This window comes from Emydura macquarii, unplaced genomic scaffold (genome assembly GCF_026122565.2).
Source record: "Emydura macquarii macquarii isolate MOO-44397 ecotype Brisbane River unplaced genomic scaffold, CSIRO-AGI_Emac_v2 contig_3517, whole genome shotgun sequence".
Classification (NCBI taxonomy): Eukaryota; Metazoa; Chordata; order Testudines; family Chelidae; genus Emydura; species Emydura macquarii.
The window spans coordinates 1,595,749-1,608,051 of NW_027133654.1; the positions used below are offsets into that span (position 1 = coordinate 1,595,749).

The 12,303-nt window shown below is 34.4% G+C and overlaps 1 protein-coding gene across 4 annotated transcripts in view; it reads right to left on the minus strand.

Annotated features, from left to right (window-relative positions):
* Nucleotides 1-12,303, minus strand: part of CHRM3 (cholinergic receptor muscarinic 3) — a 501,690-nt gene that overhangs the window by 275,433 nt on the left and 213,954 nt on the right. Inside the window, exon 2 of one of the 4 annotated variants that reach the window (XM_067535848.1) lies at nucleotides 4,222-4,337. The exons of the other annotated variants lie outside the window; for them this stretch is intronic. The gene's annotated coding sequence lies outside the window, so the exon portion shown is untranslated. The remainder of the gene's footprint in view (nucleotides 1-4,221; nucleotides 4,338-12,303) is intronic. 4 annotated transcript variants of the gene reach the window in all.

Consider the following 12,303-nt stretch of genomic DNA (forward strand, 5'->3'; position numbering starts at 1 on the left):
GATTTAGTTCAGAATTTCACCTGAATCAAACACTTTTGCCTCTGGAGTTCTGATAAGCAGAGAGAGACACGCTCAAGCCACAGTTCAGAACCAAATCCAAACTACTCCTAACTTAATGTTGTTAGGCTTGGAAGGTTTAGTAAAGGCTCTTTATAAGAGATGGACATGAGCTGTGAAGTTCAAATGTGAATCTAGATCCAGATCTATATTTCCCCAAAGTTCCAGGCTGACTCTGGTGATGGGTCCATAATGTTTGCCAATAACTGTTGATACTAGCCACGATAGTTGTTACCTTAGCTGGTACTAAAGAAACACAAGTAGTAAGTATTACAGTTTCGGGGAATCTCTGTTTCTTAGTCAGGGAAAAAATGTTAATTCCTTTGTATTATTTTTTTCTTTATTTTGTCCTATGAACAGATAGGTGTAAGGCTTTCTAAGTAGGTTTTTGTCACCTTGCTAAAAGGTAAAGTACCTTTTCCCTGCCTTTTTCGATCTCTTCTCAGTATACCCTCACAGTAAGCTACTGTGATTATCCAGTAAAAATTCCTTGTTTGTTTTTTTATCTTACTTTTTTGCCCATGATCTGAATAACTTATCTTATTTGTAAAGCGCCCAACTTTTCACTGTTTTATATATTCTCTTTTTAATGATCATAAATATCTAATGAACAGCATCTGGCATCCTCTCTTTATGTCTCCTATTTCATCCTTATGTACAGATGAAGCAAATTTAATATTTTTAAAAATATGTACAATATCCAAAACATCTTATAAAGTTACTCAGTATGTAGTAGGAAACCAAAATTTAAAAAAAACCAACCAAAAAAAAACCAAACAACTACATCATCTATGGAACTGGCTTTGTTTACTAGTCAAGTGTCAAGTGTGAAGAGGGCTGGGCCCAGCTCAGCAAGTACTGAATGAGCTAAGTATTAGGTCCCGTGGAAGCACCTTACATTCTTTCATTCGCAGCCTCCCTGAAAACTGATTTTCCCCTTTCACTTAGCCTCCCCTCCTTCTCTTACAACCTCAGTCCAGAGTCTCTAATAAAGCTTTGTCTACACTATGAGGTAGGGGTGTGAATCCTAGTTTGTGTATACATACTCATGCTATCTCTTCTGGAGCTAGCATGAGTATAAACAGTAGTGTCGCCAAGGTAGCATGAACAGCAACAGCATGGCTAGCCATGCTGAGAACATATCCAGGGGGTTCATGGCTGCTACTACTACTACTATTTATACTCTCACTAGCTCTCAGCAAGCTAGCATGAGTATGTATACACAAACTTGGAATCACACCCCTACCTCATAGTGTAGACCAGTCGCTCAACTTTTCCAGACTACTGTACCACTTTCAGGAGTCTGATTTGTCTTTCATACCCCAAGTTTCACCTAACTTAAAAACTACTTGCTTACAAAATCAGACATAAAAATACAAAAGTGTCACAGCACACTACTATTGAAAAATTGCTTACGTTCTAATTTTTACCCTATAATTATAAAATAAATCAACAGAATATAAACATTGTACTTACATTTCAGTGTATAGCATATAGAGCAGTATAAACAAATCACAGTCTGCATGAAATTTTAGTTTCTACTGACTTTGCAAGTGCTTTCTATGTAGCCTGTTGTAAAACTAGGCAAATATCTAGAGGAGTTGATGTACCCCCTGCAAGACCTCTGCATACCCCCATGTGCAGACGTAGCAAAAAGATATAATTCTGCCACCCTCATGTACCATAACTCTGTCAGTAGTCTTGTTGTTTTCAGTGGCATGTCTCATGAAGCAAGCCTGGTGGAACTGCGACCAAACTGGGCCTCTTTAAATAAATAAATAAAATATTGAAATAGGTGTCCTTTCATATCCTCTAGGATTTGGTGTTTTATAAGCAAAGGCTGCCCAATTTCCAATGAACATTCTATAGGCTCCAATAATGGAGAGAGAAAGTAACCTCTAAGATTTATGAAGTATGTTGTGGCAGTACATTTGTTTCCTGAAAACTGTCTTCAGAATGGCTGGTGCAGTGGGTTAGACCACTGTAGTCTTTATTTTATATCTTAGGGCCCAAGTGATAAAGACATTTGAGGTGAAGGTTCTCCATCCCCGTTTCTACACATCACAAAATGCCTCCCTGCTTGAGAAGGTTGACTCAAGAGAGTCACAGAGTTAACATAGCAAGGTATTAAACTTATTGCATACTCTTATAGAAACTATGTGTTGGGGGAAATTGTAGGGTTTTCATCAATAGAAAAAAAATTTAAATTGAAGAGACAATTTTGCTACTCTCTCAGTTTGGCCATGTACATAACACTGTGGTCTCAATTCTAATCTCACACAAGTGTACAGAAGGAGTAACTTCAGTACAGCAAATGGCATCACCCCTCTCTGAAAGAGATCACAATTAGCATTAATGTATAGAAAGATGAACAGTCTTTTTTATATTTAAGGAAGTTGGTTCTTTCACCAATGGTATCACAAGACTTTCCATTTTATTGTAAGCCAGTATGCAAAAAACAGAAGCTGAAATACATGGTACATTTACTGATAAGAAAAAGAGAAAAGAAAGAGGTCAAGTCTCTGAAGCGGCAAATAAAAAGCCTGGCCAGGAAAAAATGCAGAAATCAATGAATGTCCAAGGGACTGCATCACAGAATCAACAGGTGCCAGATAACCTATCAAACAATATCGTTTTGCTTAATAATTTGCCAGAGGAGACAAATGAAGTGATGCGGTCTATGCTGTTTAACCAGTTCCCTGGCTTGATCCTAGTACATTCAGTATCTGGGAGACAACACTGCATTTGTGATTTTGAAAAAAAGAAACAGGTAGGTGCTATGAAGAACAGGCAGACAGGAGATATTCTCCAAGGATTGAAGAATATATTACTAACTCAGACATGAAAATGACACACGCCCAAAAATAACAGCAGTGATAGTTCTCCTAAAAGGACTTCTGTGGGTTTAATTATTTATTTTAATATGACAATTTTTTTCCAGAAAATTTTGAAGTGGTTATATTCTTCTGAGAAAGAGTGAGGAATACTTTATGTATAATTAAGGATTATTTATTTGAGGCAACTACATAATTTCTGCCAATATACTGGATGTAAAGCTCTGTGCAGAAATCCTAACTTTGTAAACCATATACAGGTTTTGGGATATAAAAAAAAGAAATAAAAAGTAGGTAATCAAATCTTGGTGGTCATATAACATATAGTAAGCACTGCATGTATGCATACATATGTATACAACCTTTGATTAAAAAAAATCTTTACTGACAACTACAACAACAAAGAAATACAGATAGTGAAATATACTTTATAAACAAGATTTTAATACTAAAATGAATTAAAATTGAGTTGTAAGCTAGTTGGTTGTATAATTAACAAATTATATAAAATTCCTACCACTTTACAATGAAATGTTCAAAAAAAAATTAAATAAATCTTTAGGAACAAAAAACTTCTGAACTACGTTCTTCCTATAAGAACAAGTTTCCAATTAAATACATTGATAAATTAAACTAAACATGCAGAGATATTGTGCACAAGATTTAAACAAAAATATGTTTTTCACTTCAAAGCCCTGGGTGTTCAAAGATGACAAGATTAATTTTATGGTTTCTATGAAGTTACCAGAAGATTTTATTGTATATAGACTGTCTCCTGTATTGCACTCAATTTTGTATGTATATAGATATCATATGTAAAGTATATAGATATGCACAAGAAATTAAGTATATATGTATTATTTTAGCACAATATATTCTGTTTGCATGCTATTTAGTAGAGCTATGCAGGTACCTATAATACACTGTAAAATTGGCACAGTTTAGATAATGGAGAATTTTACAACAAAAAATGTTATATTTTTCTATTGCAAAGAACACATTTCTAGCAGAAGAATTTCTCAGGCAAAAATCTAGATCTATTTGTATTCAGCACTGAACAGGAACCGAGTGCTACTGCAACTCAGAAATAGCACGTGTAAATGAGGTTATTGAAAACGCCAATGCCACAGTCTCAATTTATTACAGCACATCATTGCAACTTGAGTATAACTTTGATTAATGCTTTACTTCTTGTCTTTTCTATGCTGGATATAAGCATTTCTGAAATTGTTAACCCCTTTCCTTTGTTCCTTTGTTGATATCCTTTGTTAATTCTATGAAGTCAATCAGAAGCCCCTAATAGATATGTAGTAATGAACAAAAAACTTACCAATAACAAGGAAGAGATTTGGTGTGGTATGTCATGTTGCATATGACTGTAACTCATCCAACCTGCAGCCCCATTATGCCACTCACTGTTGTAAGATTTGCCATAACCACCAAAATCTTTAAAAAAAAAAAAAAATTAACAAAAAACATTCAGACACTGAGACAATAAAATATTAATGTTTCTTCTTAAATGTATTATATTAAATTTCCCAGTTCTTTAGAACCACCGTTCAAAACAGTTACACTATAACCTATTTGATTATTAACATCATCTGGCAGGAAACTGTCTTACAAGTAGTGTTATGCTTAAATAATTCATTTACCATTCTTTTCCCATGTTTGTTTTAAGATGACCTTTCAGGATTCAAATGCCTTTTTTATTGTTGATTTCTTTTAAAATACTGGGTTCATGAATCAGTGTTTTACCCAAGACATATTTCAGTGTAGACTAATTTATCTTGATCTCTTTCTATTTTTTTCCTCAGGAACACAAACAGCAGACCTTATTGTTGAAGCTCAACATTCACGCATGTAAACTAAATAAAAATCCATAGTTATATGCAAGGGGAACCTTCAAGTGCCTAGGAGCAGAGCACTGAAAAGTTGCCACAGCTCACCAAGGACCTAGCTCCAAAACAACACATAAATATTGAAAATGTGCATGTGAGCATTCACCCAAGTGACTGCATAACAGAGAAGAACATTTTACTGTTAAGTTGTCTCACTTTGGACTAAATACATTTATCATCTCACTGAATATTATAAGATGACAACAATTTCCAGCTATCTTTTCTTCATGTGGACTACTGAGTAAAGGGTTGAAAAAACTTTGATAGAACAGTTTTCTATCAGAAAAAAGTAGTTCCATCTACATTGAAATGCTTCATGAAACTGTGCCAATTGCACTGAAATTCCATTTCCGAGGGGGAAAAAAAAGGGGGGGGGACTTGTTCCAATAATGTCAAAATAACCTGTTTTTAAATTTTTAGAATGTTTTATTTCCAAATGAATTTTTATTTTGAATTTTTAAAATTGTATATTGTATTATGTAATACAGTAGAACCTCAGAGTTATGAACACCTTGGGAATGGGGGTTGTCCGTGACTCTGAACAAAATGTTATGGTTGTTCTTTCAAAAGTTTACAAATGAACATTGACTTAATACAGCTTTGAAATTTTACCATGAAGAAGAAAAATGCTGCTTTCCCTTTATTTTTTTTAGTAGTTTTCATTTAACACAGTACTGTACTATATTTGCTTTTTATTTTTAGTTGTCTCTGCTGCTGCCTGATTGCACGCTTCTGGTTCGAAATAAAATGGGTGATTGGCCAATCAGTTTGTAACCCTGGTCTTCATAAATCTGCAGTTCTACTGTATATAATAAAAATGTGAAAATCAAAAAGAAATGCTTCAATTTTGTCAAAACCAAAACAAAGTGTTTTGATTAGTCAGAAATTTGAAATTTGGAAAAAAATCTGGAAATTTTAATTCACAGAAAATTTTGAATTTGGGGAAGGTGGTGGCGGTTAATTTTCAAAATCTACAAATCCACCACAAAATGGAATTTCCATTCTCCACACAGCTCAACAACTGAGAACAGGATGGGTGTTCTCTTCACCTGGAGTGAGGGTAGCTCAAAGAAAACAAATACTACACTCTTCTCCTTTCTACAGTTTAAATTTGTTTTCAAAGAATATCTGCACAATCCTGTCTTCCAGGGTACACATGCAGAAAAACTAACCAACCTCCACCCTTCTTCAGACTGCAAATGGAAAATAAACAGAGTTCTTCTTGTCCTAATCATACAGGTGACTAGAATGATCCCGCCACCCATCATGCTTCTCCCTTTCCTCTTTGATATATTTTGCAGTTAACCTGAGCTACCAACAGGGCCTAACCCAAGCTGCACAGGCTCTCATGTCATTTAACTGTGCAGGTCTGATTTTCTTCCCTGCACACCTGGTAGACAAAATGTGTTATCGGCTTTGGCAGTACCTGGGCAACCCTGCACTAACTGTCTGGGGACCTCATGAGAACTGGATGGGCAGTACACCCTATTGGACTAAGTGATAAAAACAAATCAAATGTACTCTTATGTCACATGAAGACAATTCTGTATTAAGTTGAATCAAATGTCATTATGAAGTACGGATGTGTATATTTCAGGGAAATCTAGATGCTAAATAAATATGCTAAGAAAACATTTATTGATTTATCCACTAGCTGAGGAGAGTTAGCATGCTACCTTGTACTTAGAGCTAGTGAACAACTTATCACAATTTTCTATGATGAAACATCTGATGAAGAAGTTTGTGTAACAGTCAAGATGAATATGCTTAGAAATGCATGCTATTACACATCATAGGATTTTTTAAAAAGTAAATATTAATATGTAGTTACTTACTCATGTCTGGATTTCTGAGGAAAACAATGATTTCTAAACATACCCGTTTTACTAATCAACATTTTAAGCCTGCAGATTGTTTAGCAATACACATTTATCCCCATTGCAAAGTATTGCCTCAATCCTACAAATACATACACATTCTTTATTTACAGTGTATTATATGCAGTATTATATAATGGGACTTAGTAAATCTCCAAATATCTAAAATAAAAAATGAAAACAATTTAAATTTGAACCAGGTATTATATTTATGGTCACTTGGATTTGTATTAAAAGAATTCTTTTGGGCCTCCAGCTAGATGCAGTAGTTAAGAGCTGATATCTCTATGATAGCCCTTCCTTTAATCTCTGGACACTTGGATCAAATTTTTTTGCTTCTTAAAGTTCTTTGCTTCACACTGTCATTTTATTTTCACTAGTTTAAAGTAAATTCAATCCTCATGAAAGGTTCCAGATTGGAGATCGATGACAGACCAACAGCTCCTCACCTGCATTACTTGCACAAACTAATCCAAGGAAAGTAGGATTTGGCCTATTCCAAGACCTTCTAACAACACTTCAAAACGCCTAAACCATTTTGAGAAAAGGGATGAGAGGATTATCCAGTCTCCATGCCCATTCCTTGATGCCAGCTAGTGCTAGCTTCAATATGGACACTTATCCACTAGAAAATGAACTTAGGTTATACAGAACCAGGTCATACCACAGAAACCACCTAAGAACTATATAAATGGTTACACATTTAAGGTCCATTTATCCCTATACTTTAATGAGCTTGGATTTAATTTTTTAATCCATTAAATAAATGTCAGATGGCAAAAAAAAATAAAAATACTAAAAATATTTTACTTGCCTTTAGCATTTACAAGATATATATGTGTTGCCTTTAACAAGCAAAATCTCATCTGAAATCTTTTAAAGAACTTTCTAGACTTGCCTTTTGTATAGTGGTATGTACTTCCCATTCAGTAAGCAATAGCTTCACCATAATTTTCACTAACATTATACATTTAAAAGCATCTTCTGGTTTACATTAGTAGAAATGGAAGTGAGTATAGAGCAAACAGTCATGTGAACTATGAATCAGTAGCTAATAGGAATACTCATGTGAGGAACGACCCGAGAATGAAGATTCCCGAGAATGAAGATTTGTAGGACCAGACTCTCAATCTCTACATCTGAATACCACAGCAACCTGATTCAAGGGTATTTGTGCTTACTTTTAGACTATTTTAATTTCTCGAGCACATCTTTACAGGGTCAAAGCAACACAGGATCTGGTCTTTCCATAGTATTTGCACTGTACAAGAGCTGAAATACCATGAGAAGACTTCACTGCTCCTGGATGCATTAAGAAAACAAAATGAAATGAAAAATGAAGCATGTAAACATAAATAGCAATAAAAGGAAGCATGTATTAAACAACCAACAAAAAATACTTTCTTAAGGGAGAGATTCTTTTAATGGAATCTCATAATAGTGATCTATTCAATATTAGCCCATTATTGTTAGTAGAGCAATTAAAATAGAACAATTTTATTTTTATAGAATGCTTGAACTATAAATGTTTTTTTTAAACACACATTTTTAACCTATCAAAAAAGTCACTTGTAGCCAAAATATTGCTCTGTCTGCTAGTTTACCTACACTTAGGTGAAATTAGAATATAGAGTTTATTATTTATAAGTGCTGTCAGGTATTTCATGTATAAAAACAAAGCGATACACAGAGCCCCATGGAAAGGGAGAGACTCCTGCGAACAAATTATGTCCCTGATCCTGCCATCAGATCAGTATGGGTAAACTCTAGTGAAGCCCAGAGTTATTCAGAATTCAGACAGCCACCAAGGTGAAGGGGTAGCTGTATCTTGGACCTATTCCGGACAATTTCTGGTTTTTGTTCAAAAGGTGAAACAAATTTTAGATCATGCACATGGTACCTCTAATGCAAACCCCATGAAAAATTCAAAATGACATGTTGGAAGGTCCTCTACAAATACAAGTATACAAACAGACATGATGTAGCAGCTGAGTTACTTTCATTTGATTAGAACAGCTATGTCATGATAAATGATCATTGATGATAGAAAGAGTATACAAATGTCATGGTCTGCATAATCTATACAACTTGACCTGGTATAATTTTTTCCAGCAAATAGTTTGCACTGACAATTAGGTAGAAACCCATGGATATTTCGTATGCATTTTACAATCAGTGAAAGGACCTTTGAATAGTTAATTCCAAGTCTTCCGCAGTCATACAGACAACACTGGTGAGTCATTTACACTCTCTCTCTTTCTAACAGTTATATATATCCTGGTAACTATTTTCCAAACACACCCAAGGTACATGGGTAACAAGATATGTGATTCATTCAATCAGTCATTCATTCATACAGTGATATTCACAGTAACAGAGCATGTATCTGAACCAAAACATATATTTAACCACCTGATGCATCAGTTTTTTATTCACCAAAATGTAACATCAAAGAAAATAAATCTACATTATTCTGATTCCAATTGGTGTGAGCCTGATTAAAAATACTGGGTTTTTGAAAATTAATGTGGCATTAATCAAAGATGGTATCATTACTGACATGGTATTTCTCTAATGATCATGACACAGGAGGAGTGAGTGTTAAAATAAACAGTTGGTACACTGCAGCAAAGACAAAGCAGGTAAGAAATTGCCAGCTATTGGTTGTGTAAGCCAGAAAACAATGTGTGTCCATGTAAAGTGCTAAGCAGCTTTCTTATGAAAATGGTCTGCCCTAGAATCTTTGTTTAAACTATTCAATTATTTTTAAAATCTCTGATTCTCTCAGTTATAGATAACATCTTCCATATACATTATGTTTACATATATTAAGATAGCTATTCCAAGTTAAACCCAATTTATTAAACACACATTGAGAAATAATATATATTGCTTGCACACAGCAAGAAAAGAGAATGAATGAATGAACTAACTTGTCCCACTGATCATGAATAAATCTGGATCAGATTAAGGTATTGGCCCAAATCACCAATTATTATTCACATAAAACCACTGTAGTTTTTTTAAAAGTAGTTTATTCTAGACCTTGTGGAAATAAAAATGCACATGTGCCTCATAAAATGCATACACAACATGTGATTCTGTGACTACAAGTGATTTGAAACATCTTTCAGATTGGTCCAAAAAAAAAAAAAAAATCTACACTGAGACACACTGTGTAGATCTACAAAATTCCCTGGAGGATGGTGTTTTAAAATCAATGTATAGATAGCTATCTCATCTTCACATCAGTGAAAGCTAGAGTATAGATAAACTTAATTTAAAAGGCAATCCAAAAAAACTTTCATACAAGTTACTTACAAATAATTTCATATTAATTGGTTCTAAACATTGCATGTAGGTAAAGACAACAAATAAGAAAACAGCTCATATAAATTTTAACAAAGATTGAAAATGTATGCAATACCTACTGATAAAGTAAGCTGTAAGTATAGGTACCATATGTACTAAAAATGATTGTGTGTGGGTCAATATATATTTTAATTACCAATAACATAATATGGAAAAAGAGATGGGGGAGGGAAAATAACAGATCACAACCTCTCTGATCCAGAGGCTTGGCTTTTACTCACTATGTAAACCACAACTCATGCTTATGGCACTATCAACAAATGTTAAATAATGATACCATTATGAAAAATTATGCATACAAGGGTTGCAAAAACACAGAGAAAAATGCAATGTTTACCACACAGTATTATCTGACATAATACAGATTCAATTGCCTCAGATACCTCTGTTGTAAATGTTTTCATTTGTAACCACAGTATGCATTTTTTCTGTATTCTGAGTAGTAGTAGTATTTACAGAATCATAAGTGTCACCCCGCCCCTTCCCCTCCAGTTTTCAAGAAATTGTTTATTTTACTAAAATTCAAAACTTTCTGTGGAAGAAGGCTCCACTTTTTGATAAGTTCTATCTATAATGTTTACAGTAAACTGCACCTTGAACACAGACAGCCATGCAGAAGCAGTAATCATAACTTAGCAGCTAAGAATTGGACAGATCCTATTATTTTATTACCCAGCCTCCCCCTAAACCTCTAGTCTGACTTGTTTGCTTGTATCAGCCACCTGGCACACCTTGTCTTTTAAACTGTATGTTAACTGTTTAGGCAGAGACTGTGATTTTCTATGTGTCTGTACAGCACCTAGCACAGTAGGATTCCAGCCTGATTGGCTTCTAAGCACTACTACGATACAAGTATTAAAAAATACAACCACCACCACCACCACCAAAAAAAAAAAAAAAAAAAAAATCAATGTTTTATCAATTCTAAATATATGTATATGTAATATTTTAAAATTGTATTACAGTATACAATTAATTTCAACTCTCAAGTCTATACAATTTTAGCAATAAGATCAAGTAACTAGAATGGATAATGTGTGATATAATAGTTACTGGTTTTGATAGAGACACCAGGGAAAAAGGGTCACTGGCTGATCAAAAGGGCAGCTATAATTTAAGTTAGGTTTCCAATACAAAATCAACTGCAGAAAGACTGAAGAGCACAATATTGTATCAATTTTTTCTTTTCCAGAAGAGAGGAAAGGAATTTCAGTAGAAAACATGTGATGGGTTTGCTAAGAACCTGATTGTTTATACGTATTTTCAACATACAATATGTACTGTATGAAGCTGAATATTCACAGTTATTCGGCTGACAATGCTCTCCAAGTCACTGTTTCTTTTATCTAATTCAAAAGGAAGAGGCAGCCACTGATACAAGGCACTGTCCTTTTTCCTCTTCAACTCAGTATATGTCAATGTCTCTACTTTGTCATAATAAGCCAGTTCTTTTCCATCACTATATCATTACATGAAGTTAAAGGAGTAAATTTTTCACAGGGCCAAAGCTCCACTCAGTGTAATGTGTGTAGAGGGAGGAGTGGGATAAGGAAGTCACCTCAGGAAGGCAGTAGTCGCTCCACAATCCTGGCCATGTATTCCTTGCACAAGTTAGAGCTGTACGTGTCATCTCTTCTATATGCTGTTGATTAATCTGGCATAATTCTCAAGGACTATGCTATTTAAAGTTCTCGTGTTTTTTATTATAAATGGGCAACATACCTGAAATCAATATCCCTCAAAAAAATGTTCTTACACCCTACATCTGTGTGGATTTTGGGGATGTAGGATAATTTGTATAAGAAAAGGAAATGGCAAAAAGCTCAAGCAGTATTTGTACTACAGAACATTAATATTAGAGATATACTTATGTTGTTAAAGTGAGAGAAGGAAGACAACTAGAAAAATTATTTTTCCAGGGTTGACCATTACAAAGGTCCAATAACAAAGTGCAGTACAAATGGTTCAGCACGTGCCTATAGAGCAATTAGTAAACTGTTATTGAATTGGGGTTATTTGACAATAAATATCTAACTATTTAGGACACTCAGAAAATATCTGCTCGCCCGGAAAATAAAGAGAGCTTTTAATATTATCTTACACAATACTGTAATATTATCTGCCTGGGAGAAATAAGGATGAAACATCCTTCCTTCCTCATGGCAGTTTCTTGTTAATGCACATCAGCTTCAGCTATATGCACTTGGATTCAGAAGTGCAGGGATGACTCAGATTCTGATTTTAACTTTTTCACTCGCGTCACTC